This window comes from Oncorhynchus nerka, linkage group LG27, assembly GCF_034236695.1.
Source record: "Oncorhynchus nerka isolate Pitt River linkage group LG27, Oner_Uvic_2.0, whole genome shotgun sequence".
In the NCBI taxonomy this organism is placed as follows: domain Eukaryota; kingdom Metazoa; phylum Chordata; class Actinopteri; order Salmoniformes; family Salmonidae; genus Oncorhynchus; species Oncorhynchus nerka.
The window spans coordinates 100,130,675-100,139,303 of record NC_088422.1 but is presented as its reverse complement, the minus strand read 5'-3'; the positions used below and the strand labels follow the sequence as shown (position 1 = coordinate 100,139,303).

Sequence of the window (8,629 nt, the reverse complement as noted above, 5' to 3'; positions counted from 1 at the left end):
TCAGTACAGGTCAAAGTTTAAAGGGACAGTGAGAGATTCACTCTTCATCAGTACAGGTCAAAGTTTAAAGGGACAGTGAGAGATTCACTCTTCATCAGTACAGATCAAGTTTAAAGGGACAGTGAGAGATTCACTCTTCATCAGTACAGATCAAGTTTAAAGGGACAGTGAGAGATTCACTCTTCACCAGTACAGATCAAGTTTAAAGGGACAGTGAGAGATTTCTGCAATAAAGTTCTGTTACAGTCAGATGAATAAGGGCTTAAAGCAGGGGTGTCAAAGTCAAATGGACGGAGGGCCAAATAAAAAAAATCAGCTACAAGACGAGGGCCGGACTGTTCGAATGTTCATTGAAAAAAATTTAAATGACGCATATAGTCTAGTGAACCTAATTGAACCTACTGAAAACCTAACAAATATATTACAATATGATCAGATAAATAAAGCAATATTTTCTTATGGCTCTGTCAGTAATCTTTAATTTTCAACAGACACAAAAGACAAATTTCCTTTATATAAATATCCCCATAACATGAACATTAAATGAAAGAAACCGGTATTCAAGGCACCATCAGTAGACTATATTTTCTATTTTAGCAAAAGTGGGCTAAATTTACTTCAAAGAAAAAACAATAATAGCAATTTTCTATCATCCACTCAACTGAAATATTTTTTAAATATAATTGGATTGAAATACAAAAAAATAAAGTGCAAAAATCTATTAATCAAAAACAACACTTTGTTTAAGGAGAAGTAACATGCAGTGAAAACAAATATTAAATTTTAACTTTTAAACTTGAACTGAGTAAAAACTCTAAATATGTGATTGCACAGTAATGTTCACTTGTTTGAGGTTGAGGGTGATACTTGGTGGTGTCCCATCTTTTCCACAAGTTCATCAATGTTCGGGGTAAGGCTCTGAGCTGAAGAAATCCTCAGAATTGAGTGGAGGTGTTCAGCAGTAAGTCGACTTCTGTGTGATGTTTTGTTCAGGTTCATCAAAGAAAACAGTTGTTCACACAGGTATGTGCTGCCAAACATAGACAACGTTTGAGCAGCCTGGATGCGCAGCTGGGGCATTGTGCCGGGAGGAAACGGGCGAACTCCGCAGCACCCACTGCCGCATATTTTGCCCTCAGTGCATCATTGCATTGGAGGTCAATCAACTCCATTTGGAGGTTTGGTGGTGAGCTTTCCACGTCAACAGCAAATGGGTTACCGAGCAGTTCCAACCTGCTTTTTGTGCTTCAAAGTCAGCAAATCGGCGTCGAAAGTCAGCGGCAAGCATACCTATTTTATCAGCCAACTGTGTGCTCGGGAACGCACTGGTAGAGAGCTTCTCTTTCATGGTCTGGCAGCTGGGAAAGTGGCTCAAATTTTCTTTCCGCATCTGCGTCTCCCACAGAGTCAGTTTGGTTTTAAATGCCTTCACTGTACTGTACATATCAGAGATGACACGATCCCGACCCTGCAGCTGCAAGTTTATTGCATTCAGATGACTCGTAATGTCACACAGAAAAGCCATTTCACACAGAAACATTTCGTCTCGGAGTTGTGTTGTGTCTTTCCCTTTGCTGTCCAAGAACAGACAAATCTCCTCACGAAGCTCGAAACATCTTTGAAGCACCTTTCCCTGGCTTAGCCATCGCACCTCTGTGTGATAAGGCAAATCACCATGCTCCGTTTCTAACTCCGTCAGAAATGCCTTGAACTGGCGGTGATTCAAACCTTTGGCTCTGATAAAGTTAACTGTGCGCGTGATGATGCTCATTACATGCTCCATTTTCAAGGCTTTACCGCACAACGCTTCCTGGTGTATGATACAATGATAAGCTGTCAGCTCACCTGTCGCGTTTTCCTCTTGCATCTTTTCCCGTATCTTCGCCACCAGTCCGCTCCTGTGTCCACACATCGCAGGTGCTCCGTCGGTTGTCAAACCCACGAGTTTTTCCCAAGGCAGCTCCATCTCATTTACACATCTTGACACCTCTTCATACAAATCATGCCCGTAGTTGTGCCATGCATAGGACGTAAAGCCAAAAACTCCTCTGTCACGCTTAGGTTGGAGTCCACTCCGCGGATGAAAATTGACAACTGGGCAATGTCAGAAATGTCGGTGCTCTCATCCACAGCCAAGGAATATGCAATAAAATCTTTTCCCTTTTTCACAAGCTGCTCTTTTAGATTGATGGACAACTGGTCTACTCTCTCGGCAATGGTGTTTCTGCTCAGACTCACATTTAAAAAGAGTTGCCTTTTTTCTGGGCAAACTTCGTCACAAACTTTAATCATGCAGTTTTGATGAAATCCCCCTCCGTAAATGGCCGGGCTGATTTAGCGATCTCTTCTGCCAAAATAAAACTGGCCTTGACAGCAGCCTGGCCTTGTGATTTGGCTTTTTGAACAGAGCCTGTCGAGATTTGAGGCCTCGTTTTAATTCCTCTGCCTTTTGTAGCCTTTGTTCCATGTCCATATTCTTGTTTTTGTCCGCGTGTTTCGTTTCATAATGTCGTCTCAGATTATACTCTTTCAGTACCGCCACACTTTCTCCACACAGAAGACACACAGGTTTTCCAGCTACCTTCGTGAACATATACTCCGACTCCCACCTTGTTTGAAACCCCCGGTTCTCAGTATCCACCTTCCGTTTTGCCATTTTTGATGGGTATCTGAAAGTTAATTTTACTGTGATGCTGACGACTGCTGTGCCAATAAATATTGAAATGAAGCAGCCTACTGCTCGGTGCGTCACCTTTGCATTGTGGGAAATGTAGTATTGGTGCGTGTAAAAGATCTGCGGGCTGCCGGCTTGCTGCGGGCCGGTTCTAATAATAAATCAAGATCATCCCAGGGGCCGTAAAAAACCTTCTTGCGGGCCGGATGTGGCCCGCGGGCCTTGACTCTGACATATGTGGCTTAAAGGGATACTTCGGGATTTTTGCAATGATGTCCTTTATCTACTGCAGGCATGCTAGCAGATACCCATAGACTTCCAGTCATTGTGCTAACGCTAGTTAGCATTGGCTCGCGAAACTTCCTCTAACTTCCTTCATACTGGACACAGAAACATAAAAATAGTATCAACAAGTTCAACTGACTATGGAGATGTACAGTGCCTTGCAAAAGTATTCATCCCCCTTGGCGTTTTTCCTATTTTGTTGCATTACAACATGTAATTTATGTAATGTAATGGACGTACACAAAATAGTCTAAATGGGTTTAATAAAATTTAAAAAATAACTTGTTTCAAGATTTTCCAAAAAATTTAAAACAGGATTCTGGTGCGTGCATATATATTCACCCCCGTTGCAATTTATCCCCTAAATAAGATCTGATGCAACCAATTACCTTCAGAAGTCACATAATTTGTCAAATAAAGTCCAACAAAGCCCTTTGAAATGAATTTAATTCAGAGAGAGAGAGAGAGAGAGAGAGAGAAAGAGAGAGAAAGAGAGAGAGAGAGAGAGAGAGAGAGAGAGAGAGAGAGAGAGAGAGAGAGAGACAGAGAGAGAGCTAGAAAGAGAGAGAGAGAGAGATAGAAAGAGAGAGAAAGAGAGAGAAAGAGAGAGAGAGAGAGAGAGAGAGAGAGAGAAAGAGAGAGAGAGATAAATTGTATCATTATAATGCCTTAAAGTTAGTCAGAAAACATGTTACATTGTAACAGAAAGTCAACCAAGTTGTTACTATCATAAATATATTTTTTAACAAGAGAAATAGTTATGTTTCTCCCATGTCAGATGCTGCAGATCATTTAAAGACTTCATACTGGCAGCGTACAAGATAACACTATTATGACATCACACAACAGAACACTATTATGACATCACACAACAGAACACTATTATGACATCACACAACAGAACACTACAACTGGAACGACACTCTCAGAAACGGTTGCACACAAAGAAATGGTCAAAGCACATTATAAAATACTCTGTTTCTTAATGAACATGTTTGTTATTTGCGTGCCAGTTCAGTTACTGTCAGTCCCTCCCTTTTTCCACCAGTAACTCTGTGCAGTACTGTGAACTCTGGCTTCAAGTTATTACAAACATTTTGAGAATAACAATGAGCGAAGAGCGCTGCAATGTTTGTTCTTAGAAAAGCCGCAGTCATTTGCATCATACGAAGTTCTGGTGACAGAACAGGGAAGTGAGAGTTAATTAAAAAGAGACGTCTCTCTTTACTTGAATCTTTCTGATCTGAACTGAAACAGGATACTTGGTTCAGTGCGTGTGTCAGCTAAATATCTATCTTCTACTGAACCCTAATTAATTATATAGATAGAGAGACATGGGTCAGTCAGTATGATTGTATAACAGATGGGTCAGTCAGTATGATTGTATAGACAGATGGGTCAGTCAGTATGATTGTATAGACAGATGGGTCAGCCAGTATGATTGTAGAGACAGATGGGTCAGTCAGTATGATTGTATAGACAGATGGGTCAGTCAGTATGGTTGTATAGACAGATGGGTCAGTCAGTATGATTGTATAACAGATGGGTCAGTCAGTATGATTGTACAGCCAGATGGGTCAGTCAGTATGATTGTAGAGACAGATGGGTCAGTCAGTATGATTGTATAACAGATGGGTCAGTCAGTATGATTGTACAGCCAGATGGGTCAGTCAGTATGATTGTAGAGACAGATGGGTCAGTCAGTATGATTGTACAGCCAGATGGGTCAGTCAGTATGATTGTAGAGACAGATGGGTCAGTCAGTATGATTGTAGAGACAGATGGGTCAGTCAGTATGATTGTATAACAGATGGGTCAGTCAGTATGATTGTAGAGCCAGATGGGTCAGTCAGTATGATTGTATAACAGATGGGTCAGTCAGTATGATTGTAGAGCCAGATGGGTCAGTCAGTATGATTGTATAGACAGATGGGTCAGTCAGTATGATTGTAGAGCCAGATGGGTCAGTCAGTATGATTGTATACCAGATGGGTCAGTCAGTATGATTGTAGAGACAGATGGGTCAGTCAGTATGATTGTAGAGACAGATGGGTCAGTCAGTATGATTGTATAACAGATGGGTCAGTCAGTATGATTGTAGAGCCAGATGGGTCAGTCAGTATGGTTGTATAGACAGATGGGTCAGTCAGTATGATTGTATAACAGATGGGTCAGTCAGTATGATTGTATAACAGATGGGTCAGTCAGTATGATTGTATAGACAGATGGGTCAGTCAGTATGATTGTAGAGACAGATGGGTCAGTCAGTATGATTGTAGAGACAGATGGGTCAGTCAGTATGATTGTATAACAGATGGGTCAGTCAGTATGATTACATATCAGGCCTACAGGAAGTCTTCTGTCATTTTGAATACAGAACATAATGGAATCATTTTTCTAGAATTTCTTGAAATTATATTTTACAGTGAAAGGCTGTTTCTGCTCAGTGTGAAGCGAGAGTGAGTGTGAGTGTGGGTAGAGATAGAGTAGAGAGATAGAGTCTACAGTAGTCTAGTGAAGTTGGTATCAGTGTGGGGAGAGATACAGAGTCTACAGTAGTCTAGTGAAGTTGGTGTGAGTGTGGGGAGAGATACAGAGTCTACTGTAGTCTAGTGAAGTTGGTGTGAGTGTGGGGAGAGATACAGAGTCTACAGTAGTCTAGTGAAGTTGGTGTGAGTGTGGGGAGAGATACAGAGTCTACAGTAGTCTAGTGAGTTTGGTGTGAGTGTGGGGAGAGATACAGAGTCTACAGGAGTCTAGTGAAGTTGGTGTGAGTGTGGGGAGAGATACAGAGTCTACAGTAGTCTAGTGAAGTTGGTGTGAGTGTGGGGAGAGATACAGAGTCTACAGGAGTCTAGTGAAGTTGGTGTGAGTGTGGGGAGAGTATAGTAGTCTAGTGAAGTTGGTGTGAGTGTGGGGAGAGTACGGTAGTCTAGTGAAGTTGGTGTGAGTGTGGGGAGAGATACAGAGTCTACAGTAGTCTAGTGAAGTTGGTGTGAGTGTGGGGAGAGATACAGTAGTCTTGTCCGGTCCATAACTGCCCATAGTATAACAAAATATTTCCTGTCCTTGTTTTTGTGAAAAGGCAGGGATGGGTTTGGATAAATGTAACCACTCTCACATTCATAGACAGAGCTACCGATGGAAGGACTGACCATCCATGATGTCAACATGATAGTTTTAACCATGTTCTCAGGATATACAGTGGGTGTTTACATTTCCTATGTTTTAAATTATAGTAAAATAAGCTTATATATTGGGTTCTGATGGGGGTATGACAGTTCAACTAAACTCAAGAAGCATTTAGAAGTTATATTCTTCAAGAATCAATGCGTGTATATCATTAATTTATTAGTCCAATAATGGATATAGCAACTGTAGAATGTTTTTGTTATGACTCGACCAGGGATCAAACCACCAACCTTCCAAACTGAGGGAAGACACAAACCACACCCCACTACATCTGAGATGAATTGATATAAAAAGACTCTATGATTTAATTTCACTATGATGTAAAGGTTAACAGTATGCTACAGGTTTTAAATCAAAATACACACATCCTAAAATCTGCAATTAAAAGTTGAAAGACACATAGTTGATTTCAATAATTACTTGGTTGATAACTAGTTGGTTATGATGTAGAGAACATAATTTAATCTTAATTGTTCTTGTATTTGATGTAATGTATCATATAGTATATAGTCCACTTTAATATCCTTCCTTTGATATGCAATTCTCCAGTAAATGTATTCTGAGTATTTCAGAAAATAGCAGCGCTGCTGAACATCCTGGAGGAAACAGAGTTACAGAGAATTGAGGAAGAGGAACCTGAAGGGCAGCATGTTGGTTCTTAGAAAGATATTCAGAGTGAATGAAGGAATAGAGGGGAGATTCCCCCGTCAAGTGTCAATGGGTCTGATGGACCAGCTCTCTGTATAAAAGACAGGTCAGATCAGACCTCAGACATAGAACCAGAGCATCAGCTAGACTTCTGACACAGAACCAGACCAGAGCATCAGAGACCAGAGCATAAGAAACCAGAACATCAGAGACCAGAACATCAGAGACCACAACATCAGAGACCAGAGCATCAGAGACCAGAGCAACAGAGACCAGAGCATCAGAGACCAGAACATCAGAGAACATCTCAGACAATACAATCTTCAGCATCTCAACCATCTCTGAACCATGAAGACCCTGACTGCTCTACTCCTCCTGGGACTGCTCTGCTCCCTGCATACGACGTCTGCACAGGGTACGTGTGTGTGCGTGTGTGTGTGTGTGTGTGTGTGTGTGTGTGTGTGTGTGTGTGTGTGTGTGTGTGTGTGTGTGTGTGTGTGTGTGTGTGTGTGTGTGTGTGTGTGTGTGTGTGTGCGTGCGTACGTGCGTGTGTGTGTGTGGAGAAGCAATGCTGTGTAATACACTGTTGGAGACACACCTGGTGATCTTTATGTTAACTGTGGTTCGTTTGCAGGTGTCATCGCGTTGGAAACGTCAACTGACTGCTGTGTGAAATTCAGCGAGGATCCCTCTTCAACAAGTGGTTTCTCTCAGAACAACATCCAGTAGCTGCCCTCGCAAAGCACTGATGTAAGTAAGCATAGTCTACTGTAAACTGTAAACATCTGGGCTAGCCTGGTCCCAGATCTGTTTGTGACTTCACGTCAACTCCTTGTCATGCCAAACACGACCAGGAGTGACAAGGAGTTGGTATGATAGCACAAACACACCTGGAACCAGGCTACATCCAGGCTACACTGTACAAGACAAGACGGAGCCGTTCATATTACAGACTGGATGTTCTGAGAGACAATGTGTTGTGTATCTGTTGCAGTTTCACCACAAAGAAAGGGAAGACATTTTGTGTTGACCCTTCTGAAGCCTGGGTCCAGAGTCATGTGACCAAGATTGAGAGCAGATCGACTACTGCCAAGACGACGATGATGTCATCAACTACCATCACCCCTAACACCCTAACCCTTGTTGGTGCACTTTAAAGGGAATAGGTTGCCATTAGTGACACAAACCTTGTCATGCATGTCTATACCCTATCTGAGATTGGTATGGATTAGGTTCAGTATAATGTACTAGGTTTAGGATATACCAATTGTTTATTTTTCAATAACTGTAAACATATTTGACATGTAACTATTCAGTAACCTATTTAATATTTAATATTTTGTAAAGCCGTTGAAAATTTCAAACATCCTGTGAAAGAGTGGTTCATATTATTAAATTAACGTATTGATGGATATATATGGGTTGTAACTAGGTCTTTTCTACTGATATAGATATTAATGGGTTGTAACTAGGTCTATTCTACTGATATAGATATTAATGGGTTGTATAACTAGGTCTTTTCTACTAATATAGATATTAATGGGTTGTAACTAGGTCTATTCTACTGATATAGATATTAATGGGTTGTAACTAGGTCTATTCTACTGATATAGATATTAATGGGTTGTAACTAGGTCTATTCTACTGATATATATATTAATGGGTTGTAACTAGGTCTATTCTACTGATATAGATATTAATGGGTTGTAACTAGGTCTATTCTACTATACTGATATAGATATTAATGGGTTGTAACTAGGTCTTTTCTATTGATATAGATATTAATGGGTTGTAACTAGGTCTATTCTACTGATATAGATATTAATGGGT

The 8,629-nt window shown here is 40.8% G+C and overlaps 1 pseudogene; it reads left to right on the top strand.

Moving 5' to 3' along the window:
* The first annotated feature begins 6,709 nt into the window (after window positions 1-6,709).
* LOC135565419 (C-C motif chemokine 13-like) lies at window positions 6,710-8,215 on the top strand (annotated as a pseudogene).
* Window positions 8,216-8,629: the final 414 nt, after the last annotated feature.